Here is a 15,157-nt window from a genome sequence, read left to right as displayed (position 1 = left end):
TAAAACACTTTCCGCCCCTATGTTCGGAACAATAACTCCCGAGACTCACCGCGCAGGCTGCGCGTTGAGACTGACTACAAATCCCAGAGTGCAACGCGACCCTTTCTGGACAAAACCGCCCTCGGTCCGGGACGCGGTGCGATTGTACCCTCTGGCGGTCAGAGGCTCCTCGCCCACTCTTGCAAAACTGGCACTGATGCTTAAACTGGAGTTAGTAAACAACCCATCGGCTAAACCCCTCAAATAGTTCCCAGATGTGCCTTGTTTTTACTTTATTTTTTATTATTTTATTATTTTTATGAGACTAGGTCAGAGCTTGTTTTATGTGTTTTCTTTCTTCCCCCCACTTTGTTTTCTTTGACCCATCGTTCTTATTAAGTAAGGGTACATTTCCTACTCACATTTCCTACTTGACAGCTGTAATAACCACTGCCCTCTAATGAGTCACTGACCCTAACACAAGGGGAACCCCAACAGATGTTGCAAAGTACTTCTATTCCCACTCTTTTCTCTGCCCACCATCCCACTCTCCCTCCAGCCTTACTGTCCTTTTTTTTTTTTTTCCCCTTTTTTTCTTTTTGGTTCACACCCAGCGTGCTCAGGAGTTACTCCTGGCTCTGTGCTCAGAAATTGCTCCTGGCAGGCACGGGGGACTACATAGGATGCCAGGGATCAAACCTGGGTCTATCCTGGGTCAGCCACTTGCAAGGTAAACTCCCTACCACTGTGCTATCTCTCCGGCCCCTTTACTGGCCTTTTCAGTGCTGATTGGTCCCACTGGTGAGCAAGATGTTATCTCCAGTTCTGCAGATCTTACAGTCTATTAGAGGATTTTGACAAACAAGTAATTATATCATAGTGATATGTAATCTAATATGGGTAACAGGAGATTGTGAGAGGCTGGAAAGGGGCACCAGCCCAGGTTTGTGCAGCAAGAGTGGCCTCAACAAGGCTTCCATATTAGCACAGAGAACTGAGGAATAGAACTTGCCAAGAGTACAGGGAGTGTGAAAAAGGTTTAACACTGAGGGATGCAATGGAGACAGTGGGACCTAGACAGGTAGACAGAGCCCTGTCCTCAACCATCCCAAAAATTTCCTTAAGGAAATTAAATGATAGAAACCAGAGAGATAGTACAGTAGGTGTTTGTGAGGGCCGACCAAGTGTGAGTCCAGTACTTCATATGGACCCCCCAAGCACACCAAGAGTAAGCCTTGAGCACTGTCTGGTGTGGTCCAAAACTAGGAAAAAAGAGACATAGAAAATTAGATTTTTGTTAACAATTCAAAAGATTTAATAAAAGTTCAAGAATTTATGTGACAAATCACCCAAGACTTTGAGTTCATATTTTGCCTTTTCTTCCATTGATCTTATCGTGCCATTACCCAAATGTTTTTGTCAATCTCCCAACCCCCAACATTTTCTAGTCTATGTTACATGAACAGATAGATCCCACAGTGGTTTAGGAAACTTATTTCTACACAATCTACTGCCAATTTTTTTAATATACCCTTTTTTTGTTTGTTTGTTTTTGGGTCACACCCGGCAACGCTCAGGGGTTACTCCTGGCCCTATGCTCAGAAATCGCCCCGGCAGGCTCAGGGGACCATATGGGATGCCTGGATTCGAACCACCGTCCTTCTGCATGGAAGGCAAATGCCTTACCTCCATGCTATCTTGCCAGCCCCATTAATATACCCTTAACCTGGACCAATATCTGCTCCATCTATGATCCTTCCCTCCAAGAGCTTAAGCTTTTAACTTGTCCATTGCTCTAAAGAGGTATTTTTCTAGTTTCCCTTGTTTAATATGGGAGTGGAAGGGAAACAAACTTATGTGTTGTATTCAGGGTCACTCTGAATTGATAAAGTATATTCTCCAGAAACTCTTTTTTTTGTTTGTTTTTTGGGCCACACCCCGTGATGCTCAGGGGTTATTCCTGGCTCTGCACTCAGAAATTGCTCCTGGCTTGGGGGACCATATGGGACACTGGGGGATCAAACCGAGGTTTATCCTAGGTTAGTGTGTGCAAGGCAAATGCCCTACTGCTTGCGCCACTGATCCGGCCCCTCCAGTAACTTTTTTAAGGAGGGGAGGCAAAAAATAAAATCATTGAATTCTTCAATATCAAAAATATCTTTGTTTTGCCTTCAAAATTGAATGCCAGTTTGGAGGGGTAGAGGATTCTAGGCTTAAAGCCTTCTTCCTGTAGAACTCGGACAATGTTGGCCCATTTACTTCTAACATCCAGAATGCCCAGTGATAAGTTGGCTTTTAGCCAGATTCTTGTCCCTCTATAAGTTATTTCTTCTTCTTCTTCTTCTTCTTCTTCTTCTTCTTCTTCTTCTTCTTCTTCTTCTTCTTCTTCTTCTTCTTCTTCTTCTTCTTCTTCTTCTTCTTCTTCTTCTTCTCTCTCTCTCTCTCTCTCTCTCTCTCTCTCTCTCTCTCTCTCTCTCTCTCTCTCTCTCTCTCTCTCTCTCTCTCTCTCTCAAGATTTTTTTCTTTGTCATGAGAATTCCAAAACTTCACTAAGATGTGTGTCTGGGTGAGCCTAGAAAATTATATTATTAAGGCAGCTCACAAACTTAACTTCAAATCCACTACTTCAACAATTTCTTATGACCGACCAAATGAGGTCTCAATTTAAGCTTACTATTCAAAGTTCTCCCTTTCAGGGAACCCACCCCGTATCCCCAGAAGTATTGTTCATGCTTTCCTCTGACAGAAATCCCCTCTCCTCTGATTCCAGCTGGATCTTCAGTTTGTAGTACACTCTCCTTTTCACCTCCATACTTCACTTATCTTCTATCCAGGAGGAACAGTGCCCTACATGGTATATGGCTTAAACCTGATCTTTATTTAAAATCCCCCTCAAGTCTTCCTTATATAGAGTCCCTGATCTTTCCTATTCTAAGGGACATCTGCTTCTTCCCTGTTGTTGAAATTTTTGTGTGCACTTCATATGCCTTAGACCACCTTCCCAGAGGAAAATACCTTTTTTAATTCAAGTTGAAACTCTTTACAAACATAATTATTTACAAAGTAGCTCATAATACAGTCATTTCAGGTATTCAATATTCCAACACTAATCCTACCATTGGTGTGACCTCTCAACGTCCCAAGTTACTCACCTACCCCCAAGACTTCCCCCTTCGCAGGCATGACATAACTTGCTTTATATTCCTTGTTACAATATATATCTCAATGGTATTACAGAAGTTATCATCTGATGATTTGTTGAGCTGTTAGGGAATATTTGAGTCTTCTCTGCTATAGTTTTTGCTAGTTAAACTTGAATGGGACTCTACTCAATTTTTCTATCTAGTTTTTCAGTGTTCCTATTGGGTTGTCTGTACTGTGAACTTCGGAATTCACTACATACATACTCTGCCATGTATATGGCCACCTACCACAGCTGTATCACTAGGATGATTAAGCATAATGGCATTTTGGATCTACCAGTTTCAGTGTAGAAGTGGCTTATCTCTGAAATTGGTCATAGGGATAAGCCATTTAAATTCAGGTGAAGCGCAGAGATGGGCACACATAAAAAAGAACAAGAACAACCAGTGCCAGCATGTAGCCGATTGCGAAAAGGACCTTCCTTCACTAGTGGTGGTGGTGTTGACTCGTCCAACCCTTTTTTTTTGGGGGGGGGGAACAATATGGATATTACTAAAAAAAAAAAAAAAAAAAAAAAAAAAAAGACCTACAGGGGCCGGAGAGAGAGCATGGAGGTAGGGCGTTTGCCTTTCATGCAAAAGGACGGTGGTTCGAATCCGGCATCCCATACGGTCCCCTGAGCTTGCCAGGATCGATTTCTGAGTGCAGAGCCAGGAGTAACCCCTGAGCGCTGCTGGGGTTAAAAACCAAAAACAAACAAACAAACAAACAAAAACCTACAAATTGAGCTTCCATATGATCCAGCAATACCACTCTGAGGAATATACCCAAAGGGCCCCAAAACACACTGTTGAAAAGCCCTCTGAACAACTATGGTCACTGCAGCACTATTCACAATAGCTAGAATCTAGAAACAACCTAAGTGCCCGAGAACAGATAAGTGGATAAAGAAACTATAGTACATCTACACAATGGAATACTATGCAGCTATTAAAAATAGAGTTATGGGTGATTGTCTTCCCACTGTAACGTTACTTTGTCCTCTTTCTTTGCATCTTTGATATCATAATAAAAAAAAGAAATGAAGTCATGAAATCTGCTTATACATGGATGGATATGGAGAGTATTATGCTGAGCAAAATGAGTCAGAAAGAGGATAGACATTAAATGATCGCACTCATTTATGGATATAAGAAAGATAGCATGGTATTAATATCCAACAAGAACAGAGACAAGGGCCAAGAGGACCAGTCCATGGTAGGAAGCTTGCCACAAAAAGTAGGGGAGTACAGGTAGGGCAGAGAAAAGACCACTATGACAATACTAATTGAAAATGATCATGTGGGCCCAGAGAGATAGCACAGCGGCGTTTGCCTTGCAAGCAGCCGATCCAGGACCAAAGGTGGTTGGTTCAAATCCCGGTGTCCCATATGGTCCCCCGTGCCTGCCAGGAGCTATTTCTAAGCAGACAGCCAGGAGTAATCCCTGAGCAACGCCGGGTGTGGCCCAAAAACCAAAAAAAAAAAAAAAAAAAAAAAAAAAAAAAAAGAACTGGGAGCTAAAAAGAGATAAAGTGATATGCATGATATCCCTTCAGTAACTGTATTGCAAACCTCAGTGTCTAAATGGAAAAAAGGAAAAGAAAGGGTGAGAGAGAGAGAGAGAGAGAGAGAGAGAGAGAGAGAGAGAGAGAGAGAGAGAAGAAAATGTCTGCCATAGAGACAGGCAATGGGGATACCAGGGGAGTGCGGGAAGTAAATTGGGGACATTGGTAGTGGGAAATGTGCACTGATGAAGGGTGTTGGATAATGTATGATTGAAATTCAATCATGAGCAATTTTGTAACTCTGTATTTCAAGGTGATTCAAATAAATTATTTATAAAAATATTTAAAGATAGGGGGCCGGAGAGATAGCATGGAGATAGGGTGTTTACCTTGCATGCAGAAGGTTGGTGGTTCGAAACCCAGCATCCCATATGGTCCCCTGAGCCTACCAGGAACTATTTCTGAGCATAGAGCCAGGAGTAACTCCTGAACGCTGCTGGTGTGACCTAAAAACCAAATTAATAAATAAATAAAAGTAACAAAATCTAGGGCCAGAGTGATAGCTCAGTGGTAGGGTGCTTGCCTCGCACACGGGACAGGCTCGAGTTCAATCCCTGGCATCCCATATAGAACCCTGAGTCTGCCAGGAGCTATTTCTGAGAACTGCCAAATACAAAAAACAAAACAAAACCAAAAAAAAAAACTCAGATGGAAGTACATGTGGTTGGATGAAACACTGGACCCTCCAACAAGGCAGGTACTGGCCTCTCCCATCTCGAGAAGGATCCAGTAATCTAGACCCAGATACTTACTGGCCCTATTAGGTGTGGCACAGCAGGGACTTCCCTCCTCTTATTGAGAAGTCTTAACTCTGCTAACTCTCCAATAAACTGTCAGATCCTTGAGTTTCCTCAGCTGAGCTACCCACCCACCCAGGTACCCTCACATCACCAAGTCTATGTTTTAGGCTTCTGCCAATTCTGGCAGTTACAACTGCTAGGAGTCAAGATAAAGTCATCAGAAGAGAAGGCAGTACAGTGTGCTGTGGTAATTAAGCTCTGAATTTAATTAAAGTTGTGGTTGGTGGTAGTGGAGACCACAGATCATTACAGGGCTTAGCACAAATCAGAGTGGCTCTTTCTGGCTAATTAATCAGTGATCTGTGTTGGCTCAGATCTAACTGGATTCGTGGTCATGAAAGGGACAGCTAGTGGTTGCCAGACGAGGTCAAACCAGGGCACACTGGGAATATTTGAGGGCCATCCAAGCTTTAAACTTGCCAAAAGAGAGCCTCTTTTACCTCCACCATCAGTGTTTAAAAAAACCCACCCAAAAATTCACTTATTACAAAAGAAAATGTTCTTGTTCCATTTAATTTGGGATGTGTGGGGTAGGGAGCAACCTTGGTGGTACTCAGGACTTACTCCTGGCATGTTCAAGCGACCATATGTGGTGCCAGGCAAGAAACTCGGTTGGCCACGTGCAAGGAAAGCACCCTGCCCTCTATGCTATCTCTCTGGTTCCATTTCATTTCCTTTCTAGTGTTTTTGCTTTTGGTTTGTGTGTATGTGTGTGATAAACCCCTAAAGCACTTTAAGTTTTCAGCAACCAATTGATTTTCCATGTTTTTTTATCATCTCATCTACTAGTGGTCCTTTCCTCTTGACAACCTTCCCGCTCTAGCCTTTATCTTAATCCATAGTTACTTTAGGTATTTAAGAAATTGCTTTGGGGGGAAAAATAAAGAAATTGCTTTGGAGATTTTTTTTTTCTTCCTTTCACTAGCTAAGTGGGTGGATAATTCTTTTTTCAAAAGGCATGAATAATTCAAGAAATAAGAACAACATAGGCGTTGACTTGACTTGTTATCCAGCGTCCTCCTAGTTTGCTGGCCTTCAATCATAAGAAGAAAAAAGAAAAAAACCCTGCACTAGCCCCATTTCCTGCATTTTGCACCCTGATGGTGGCATTGGCCTTTGACCTCTGTTTTTTTCCTTACCTGTTCAAATACTACCACTCTCAGCAGTCAAAGGATCTTGTCCACACAAGACTTCTATTCTAGGCTTATATTCTTGTCACAAAGACTACTAAAAAGTTGTGATTTCATTCTAATATATATTTAGCATCCGTGTTGAGAGACCAACAGATCTCAGTTTTGTTTGCTGTAATTCTATAATTGAGCCACACCCCACTTCACTTTTCCGATGAAAAACTCTAGGAGGTGATACTTCATAAAGATTTTTAGGAGGTGATACTTCCATATTAAAGAATGGTTACAGGGGGGCCAGAGAGATAGCATGGAGGTAGGGCATTTGCCTTGCATGCAGAAGGACGGTGGTTCCAATCCAGGCATCCCATATGGTTTCCTCCCCCCTCCCCCTGCCCCAGCCTGTTAGGAGAGATTTCTGAGTGTAGAGCCAGGAGAAACCCCTGAGCGTTGCCGGGTGTGACCCAAAAACAAAAACAAAACAAAACAAAGCAAAAAAAGAAACGGTACAGGGAAACTCAAATAATTCATAAATAAAAAACATTTTACCCCACTAAAAAGAAAAAAGAATGCAGGCACAGCAGGTAGGGTGCTTGCCTTACATAGGGTTGACTCAGGTTTGATCCCCAGCATCCCATATGGTCTCCCCCAAGCACCACAAGGAATGACCCCTGAGCGCAGAGTCAGAAGTAACCCCTGAATACTGTGGCCCAAAATATAAACAAACAAACAAGAATGAATCATAGACACTCAATAAACAGTAGACTTTTCTTCCAAAAGGGAGAACCAAAGGTCTAGCTGGTCAGAAGTGAGACAGAATTCATTCTGGCCCCTATTCTGCCACCTCGGAGCAGAGCAACCCTGTATTACTCGTCTCTCCTCTATCTTTCTTCTCTAGTCTGGAATCAGAGGTAAGGACACCTCTTGCTTTTCTGGAAGTGAGAGAACTAAATAAGGAGGTGGATAGTGGTGGGGAGGGGTTCCCACAATTAGAGTAACCATTATCATCATGTCTTAGGGAACCTGATTCTGGGCCAGGCTCTGGAGGTGGAGCCAAGAAATAGGCCTGATTCGCCTTCAGCTCTTCCTCAAAACCCACCTCTGGGCTTGATTCCTCCCAATACGAATAACTCCTCCGCCGGGCAGCTTCTCAAGAGTGAAACGAAGCTGTGTTTACTCTGCCTAGTAGAGGCTTCCCAGGGGAGAGGGAGGGAAGAACAAATCTTGCTCAGACTTGGGAAAGCAGGCTGTTAATTATCTGGAGTTAGAGGCAGTCCTCCTGCTAGGTAAACATTTGCTTAGTGGGCCCCATTGGTTAACCCTTTGGCACCCAGGGTTATTGTGACAGTGTCTGTGTCTGGCTAATCTGAGAAGGCTCTGGAACTTGGGGGAGGGTGGTCATGGCTTCTGGAGCCCATCTGGGCCTGATTCAGAGGAAACATTTTAAAAAATGGAACAGATGGGACCGGAGAGATAGCATGGAAATAAGGCGTCTGTCTGCCTTTCATGCAGAAGGCCCATGGTTCGAATTCTGGCATCCCTTATGGTCCCCTGTGCCTGCCAGGGGCGATTTCTGAGCATAGAGCCAGGACTATCCCCTGAGCGCTGCCGGGTATAACCCCCCCCCCCCAAATGGAACAGATGGGGCTGGAGAGATAGCATGGAGGTAAGGCGTTTGCCTTGCATGCAGAAAGACGGAGGCTCGAATACCGGCATCCCATATGGTCTTTAGAGCCTGCCAGGAGCGATTTCTGAGTGTAGAGCCAGGAGTAACTCCTGAGCGCTCTCAGGTGTGACACCCCCCACCCCACCCCCCCAAAAAAAAGAACAGAATGCCTGGGCTTGAAATGTATTTTACTTGACCTATCTAGTCCTTCTCTCCCCAAGTCTTAGTAGCAGGGATAGAAACTCAGGCTGCAGTTTCAGGTAGAGAAAGTATAGAAGAGGCTGGCCCAAATGCCTGCCCACCTCAATTCTGTCTGGCTTTCTCTGAATAGTAGGATCATCCTCCCATTTGCTGATAGCAGAAATCATCAACCTCTCCCAAGAAGGGAGCCCAGGGCCTGGGCTTGTCTGACTAGGTGTGGCCCGTTAGGAGGGAGCCTTGGGCTGCCTGTAATTATTCACATGTGTGCATACCTGTGTGGCAGAGGAAAAATCTTTCTCCTACTCTCTTATGTTCTTTGGCTGTTCCAATAATTTATATAAGACAGAGCAACAGGAGCAAAACAAACTTGTTTTGCTACAAAATATGAGGGTTAAGGCCAAGCTGGGTTCATGAAGCATATTTGCTATGCAGAGTTAAAAGATGAAAGTGTGGGTTTGTTTTCTTATTTTCCTTTTAGGGCTGCACCTGGTGGGGCATGGGATCATCAAATGCAAGTACAGAATCAAGCCTCCTCTAAGGCCTCCCACATGCAAAAGACCTGGTCACAAAGAGGAGGGCCATTCACCGAAAGGGAAGAAGAAAGGAAGTTCGGTAATTGATGTTTGCTCTGCCAGTACAGATAGATAGGTCATGTGGATTGAATAACTTATCTCTGACTACATCTCTCTTTCTGGGTCAGGCTTTCATTACTAATCCTGTTAGGTAATTAAGGAAGAGATAAGAGTTTCTGCTGCATCTTTATTGCCTTTGGGTCAAAATAATCCACATACCAAAGGACCTTTTCTGTTTCTCTTCACCTATCCAATTCCTCTTCTCTCCTCCCCTCCCCTCCTCTCCCCTCCCCTCCCTTCCAGGGAGAGAAAGAAGCAGAATGCCTGTCTCAAAGACCAGGGGATTGGGGGGGTGTGAAGAAATGGGGGACATCGGTGGTAGGAAAGTTGCAATGATGAGGGGCAGTGTACATTCTATCACTGAAACCCAACTAGAAACATTTCTCTAACAGTGCTTAAAGAAGAAGAAAAAAACTAGGCCTGCTTGAGTGACAATATAGTAGGTAGAAAATTTGCCTTTCATGTGGTCGACCCAGGCTTGATTTCTGGAACACTATATGGTGGTTTGAAGGTTTGAACCCTGCCATTAGTGATCTCAGAGGAATCAGAGAGCTGAGCGAGGAGTACCGTATTTTTTGCTTTATAAGACACATCTGACAATAAGACACACAGTTTTTAGATGAGGAAAACAAGAACAAAAATATTCTAAATTTGGGGCCGGAGAGATAGCATGGAGGTAGGTATTTGCCTTCTATGCAGAAGGACGGTGGTTCGAATCCTGACATCCCATATGGATGGTCTCCTGAGCTGACCAGGAGGTATTTCTGAGCTATATCTGAGCCAGGAGTAACCCCTGAGCACTGCTGGGTGTAACCCAAAACACCAAAAAAAAAAAATCTAAATCAAATAGTGCACTAAAATATTTAATAAACAAAACACGGGATGCTGTTAGGAGACAGTGGCTAGGAACAACCAGCCTACAAAGCCAAAGTATATTTACAATACCCCAGTCCAGGGGCCAGAGAGATAGCATAGTGGTAGGGCGTTTGCCTTGCATGCAGCCGACCTAGGATGGTCGGTGGTTCGAATCCCGGCATCCCATATAGTCCCCGTGACTGCCAGGGGCGATTTCTGAGCACAGAACTGGAAGTAACCCCTGAGCACCAGCGGGTGTGAACCAAAAAAAAAAACAAAAAAACAAAAACAAAAACAAAAAAAACCAAGGCAAAAAACCAATACCCAAGTCCACAGCTGGTTAAATACAATAACTCTTTTTTTGTTTGTTTGTTTTGTTTTTGGGTCACACCCTGCAGCGCTCAAGGGCTACTTCCTGGCTTGAGGGACCACATGGGATGCTGGAATTCGAACCTTCGTCCTTCTGCATGCAAAGCAAATGCCCTACCTCCATGCTATCTCTCTGCCTCCCCTTTATTTTTTTATTTTTTATTTTATTTATTTATTTATTTTTGTTTTTTTTTTTTTTGGGGCCACACCCGGCGATGCTCAGGTTACTCCTGGCTGTCTGCTCAGAAATAGCTCCTGGCAGGCATGGGGAACCATATGGGATACCGGGATTCGAACCAACCACCTTTGGTCTTGGATCAGCTGCTTGCAAGGCAAACGCCACTGTGCTATCTCTCCGGGCCCATCCCCTTTATTTTTTAACATCAGAAAATCAACGAAATGAGCCGGAATGATAGAGATCCTTTTTATTTATTTTTATTTTTGGTTTTGGGGTCATACCCAGCGGCACTCAGGTTATTCCTGGCTCTGAGCTCAGAAATCACTCTTGGCAGGCTCAGGAGACCATATGGGATGCTGGGATTCGAACCACCATCCGTCCTGGGTTGGCCCTGTGCAAGACAAAGGCCCCTCTGTGCTATCTCTCTGGCCCCCCCAAAAAAACATTTTTGTTTTGTTTTGTTTTATCGGCCACACCTGGTGATGCTCAGGGGTTCCTCCTGTCTATGCGCTCAGAAATCGCTCCTGATTGGGGGAACCATATGGGACGATAGGGGATCGAACTGCGGTCCATCCTAGGCTAGAGCGTGCAAGGCTTGTGCCTTATGACTTGTGCCACTGCTCCAGCCCCCCAAAAGAACATTTTAAAAATACTTTTTAGTTAATATAAAAAAAAGCCGTAGCAGCAATCAACTAATCTTAAATGAAAGCTCTATATGTGATGGTGAAATTGTGTTAACCTGATCGTTCATACTATGCGGTATGTCTGCGCAATAAAGGGGCGTAGCACTGTGGAGGTCAAGTGGTTAGTAAATGCTTTCCTCAGGCTTCAACTCCAGGAGGCATTCGCTCCATAAGACGCACAGACATTTTCCTCCATAATTTTTGGGGAATAAAGTATGTCTTATGGTATGAAAAATACAATAAGCACTGAACACTGCTGGGTGTGGCCCTAAAACAAAATAATGAAAAATAAAAATAAACAACAACCCCACCCCTATCATATATCTAAGCTGTTAGCACTGGCTGTGTGATTTGGGGCTATCACAACCTCACTAACTTTACCTATGAAATGGAAAAAGACCTGCTCCTCACAACAGCAGCTTTACTGTGAGGCTAACAGAAAATCAGGCAAATAGCTCATTAGTGCCAGGCCTCATGGTCATCAAGTTTGCTGACCTTTCTTGTAGATTTTCCATTTTCAGAAGGGGAAACTCAGGTTTATTGGACTCTCAAGTTCGGTTCTTCTAAATGTTAGAATAATCATCAATCAGCTACAGAGCAAGCACACATCAAAGTTGAATATTTTTTATTCAACAGGAAACTCAGGATGATAAAGCTAAGTTAGAGGACAACCACCCCATCTCTATGGTCAAGGAAGCACTGAGAATGCTAGAATAAGATTGCTAACCAGATTACTGGTGGGCATGATCTTTGTGATTTCTTTTTTTTTTTTGAGGGAGGGTTGGGCCACACCTGGTGACGCTCAGGGGTTACCCCTGGCAATGTGCTCAGAAATATCTCCTGGTCCATATGGGACTCTGGCAGATCGAATCACAGTCCGTCCTAGGCTAGCGCAGGCAAGGCAGACGCCTTCCACATGCGCCATTGCTCCTGCCCCGATTTTTGTGATTTCTACTGGTCAGAAATCATTGTAAACAAGAAGTTTCAGCTCCACTGTGACTGAGGTCAATCAAACAAGAGATGCAGTGACAGGCAAGGAGAAAGAACTGCATTGACAACATGCAGCAGGTTGGAAAATGGTGGACACAGGGCTTGAAAACAGATATCTTTTTTTGGGGGGGGGTTCACACCTGGCAGCACTCAGGGGTTACTCCTGGCTCTATGCTCAGAAACCACTCTTTGCAGGCTCAGGGGACCATATGGGATGCCAGGATTCAAACCACTGACCTTCTGCGTGTAAGGCAAACGCCTTACCCTCCATGCTATCTCTCTGGACCCGAAAACAGATATCTTGTCTGCATGATCACAAGAAGAAGGGTTTTATTTTGTTTTGTTTTGTTTTTTTGGTTAACACCCGGAGGCGCTCAGGGGTTACTCCTGACTATCTGCTCAGAAATAGCTTCTGGCAGGCACGGGGAACCACATGGGAAGCCAGGATTCAAATCAACCACCTTAGGTCCTGGATCAGCTGCTTGCAAGGCAAATGCCGCTATGCTACCTCTCCGGCCCCAAGAAGAAGGTTTTATATAGAAAGAGACTGTTGAAGTAGACTGGTGGGCTCTGGATGAATAACTCTCCTCATAGACTGACCCCAAGGCATGCTTCTTATATGATGACAAATAAAAACTATGACTAAAATTTCTGTTCTCTTATACTTTAGAACAAGAGAAGAGGATATTTTTTATATTTTCAACCATTTCTGGTTTCTAATACTGAATTCAACTCCTAAGTTCTTTTTTTCTTTCTCTTTTTCTTTTTTGGTTTTTGGGCCATACCTGGCAGCAGTCAGGGTTAACTCCTGGCTCAGTAACTCTTAGATTCACATTCCTTCACCAGGCAGTGAAGCCAGGTAGCCCTTTAACTATAAATCATCTTCCTCCCTGTGTGAACCCCCAATCCCCCCCCCCCAACTCAGTTCTGAAGAGCAGCCAGATGCTGGCAATCACATAGAGAGAGGAGGAAAGGGAACCAAAGGCCTGCACCAGGCTACCCAATCTAAGAAACCAGTGATTTTCCAGTCAGTGACCCCCACACACACCCTGTGACTCAAGGATGAGAAGATATAATTTATAAAAATCACTATGGAAGCTTGTGTGGCAACAGTTGGTGGAAGACAGTTTTTGAGTTTGTCACCCTCTCATGTTACTCCTGAGCTCTTTCTGTTTAATAAAGCTGCCACTGGATGGCCAAGTGGGGTTTAAGTCCACAACCAGAGTCCATCCAGGAAGGGGAAATGTCATGAAACAAACAAATGAAAGATCTTCTGTGTACATGTGCCAACCTCCACCATTTTCATAGTACAGAAGGTCTTGGGGTGAGAGTGATAGTATAGTGGATGACAGACCCACATTCCATATGGTTCCAGGAGTAATCCCTGAATACAGGGCCAGGAGTAAATTCTGGGCACAACTGGGAGTGGCCCCAAAAATAAAAGCAAGAACAAGAAAGCTCTTTGAATAAGTTATTTTGGTCCACATCACTTTGAGGAGGTAATTAGGGGTGAGGGAGTTGGTTGGCTGCATACAAGGTAAATATCTTTTATGTACTCTCTCCAGACTTCCACATCAATTCTCCTATTGTTGATGAGAGAGGAATAAAACATCCGAGGAGCCAAAGATATTGTACAGTAAGCAGGGAGCTTTCTGACCCAGGTTTTTGACCTTTGCTTCCTATATGGCCCCAGGAGCCTTTCAGGAGTGATTTCTGAGTGCAGAGCCAGGAGTAACCCCTGAGCACTGCTGGACGTGACCCAAAAATGAAAAAAAAAAAAAAATCTCAGCCAACACTGAACAAAAGGACATTATACAAAGACATGGTTCTCTTAAAGTCAGCTTTTTTTTTTTTTTTTTTTTTTTTTTTTTTTGGGTCACACCTAGCAGCGCTCAGGGGTTACTACTGGCTCTATGCTCAGAAATCGCTCCTGGCAGGCTCAGGGGACCATATGGGATTCAAACTGCTGACCTTCTGCATGAAAGGCAAACACCTTATCTCCATGCTATTTTTCTGGTCCCTTAAAGTCAGTTTTAAATGCTGGTCAATAACTTCAAGTATGACTTATATATCTCCTGACACCTCCATGACACCTCCACAGATCAATGAACATAGACCTATACTGGGCAGAGTTAAGGGGGATGTGGGTGACAGTTCTTCCTGCTCTTCAGCACTGTATCCCAGTGTCTGCCACAAAACTGGCCCACTTTGAATTTTCAGTATGTGTTCCTTGAATGAGTGCAGGGAGAGAAGGAAGAAGAGGCATTTGAAGTGAGAGAAAGGCCCTAACCTGGCCTGAGGAGACTCAGGGAGACTTCCTGTGGGCAGAAAAATGTTCAGCTGGTTCCTGTGTGGTCAGGGGAATAGGCTGGATAGGACAAAGGAAGCCTGCAGGCAAGAACAGCCACCAGCAAGCACAAAGACCTTTTCATCCTCACTTCACATAATTCCAGGGGACAAAGCAGTTAATTCCTTAGTAATGGATCCTTTTTTGGGGGGAGGGTGTCACATCCAGTAGCGCTCAGGGGTTACTCCTGGCTCTACGTTCAGAAATCGCTCCTGGCAGGCTCGGGGAACCATATGGGATGCTAGGATTCGAGCCACCGTCCTTTTGCATGCAAGGCAGATGCCCTACCTCCATGCTATCTCTCCAGCCCCCATAGTGATGGATCTTATAGGCAAAGAGGACAGGAGGACATTGGCCATTTTGAGATGACCTGTGCCCCACCCTCAGACTGGGCACAGGGACAAAGCATCCCTATGATATCTCCCACCTCATTCAGAGGGTGGGGCTGACACCTATGGAACTCTGCAAGGGATTTAATCATCTCTTGGCAGACTCATTATCCTATTCTAGAAAGATACCTAGAAAGATAAAGGACAGAGGTCCACGTCACCCAGTCAGTGAGGAGAATCAGGGTCACCTC

This window comes from Suncus etruscus, chromosome 6 (genome assembly GCF_024139225.1).
Source record: "Suncus etruscus isolate mSunEtr1 chromosome 6, mSunEtr1.pri.cur, whole genome shotgun sequence".
Lineage (NCBI taxonomy): Eukaryota > Metazoa > Chordata > Mammalia > Eulipotyphla > Soricidae > Suncus > Suncus etruscus.
The sequence above is the reverse complement of the archived record's forward strand: the minus strand, read 5'-3'. Positions refer to the sequence as shown.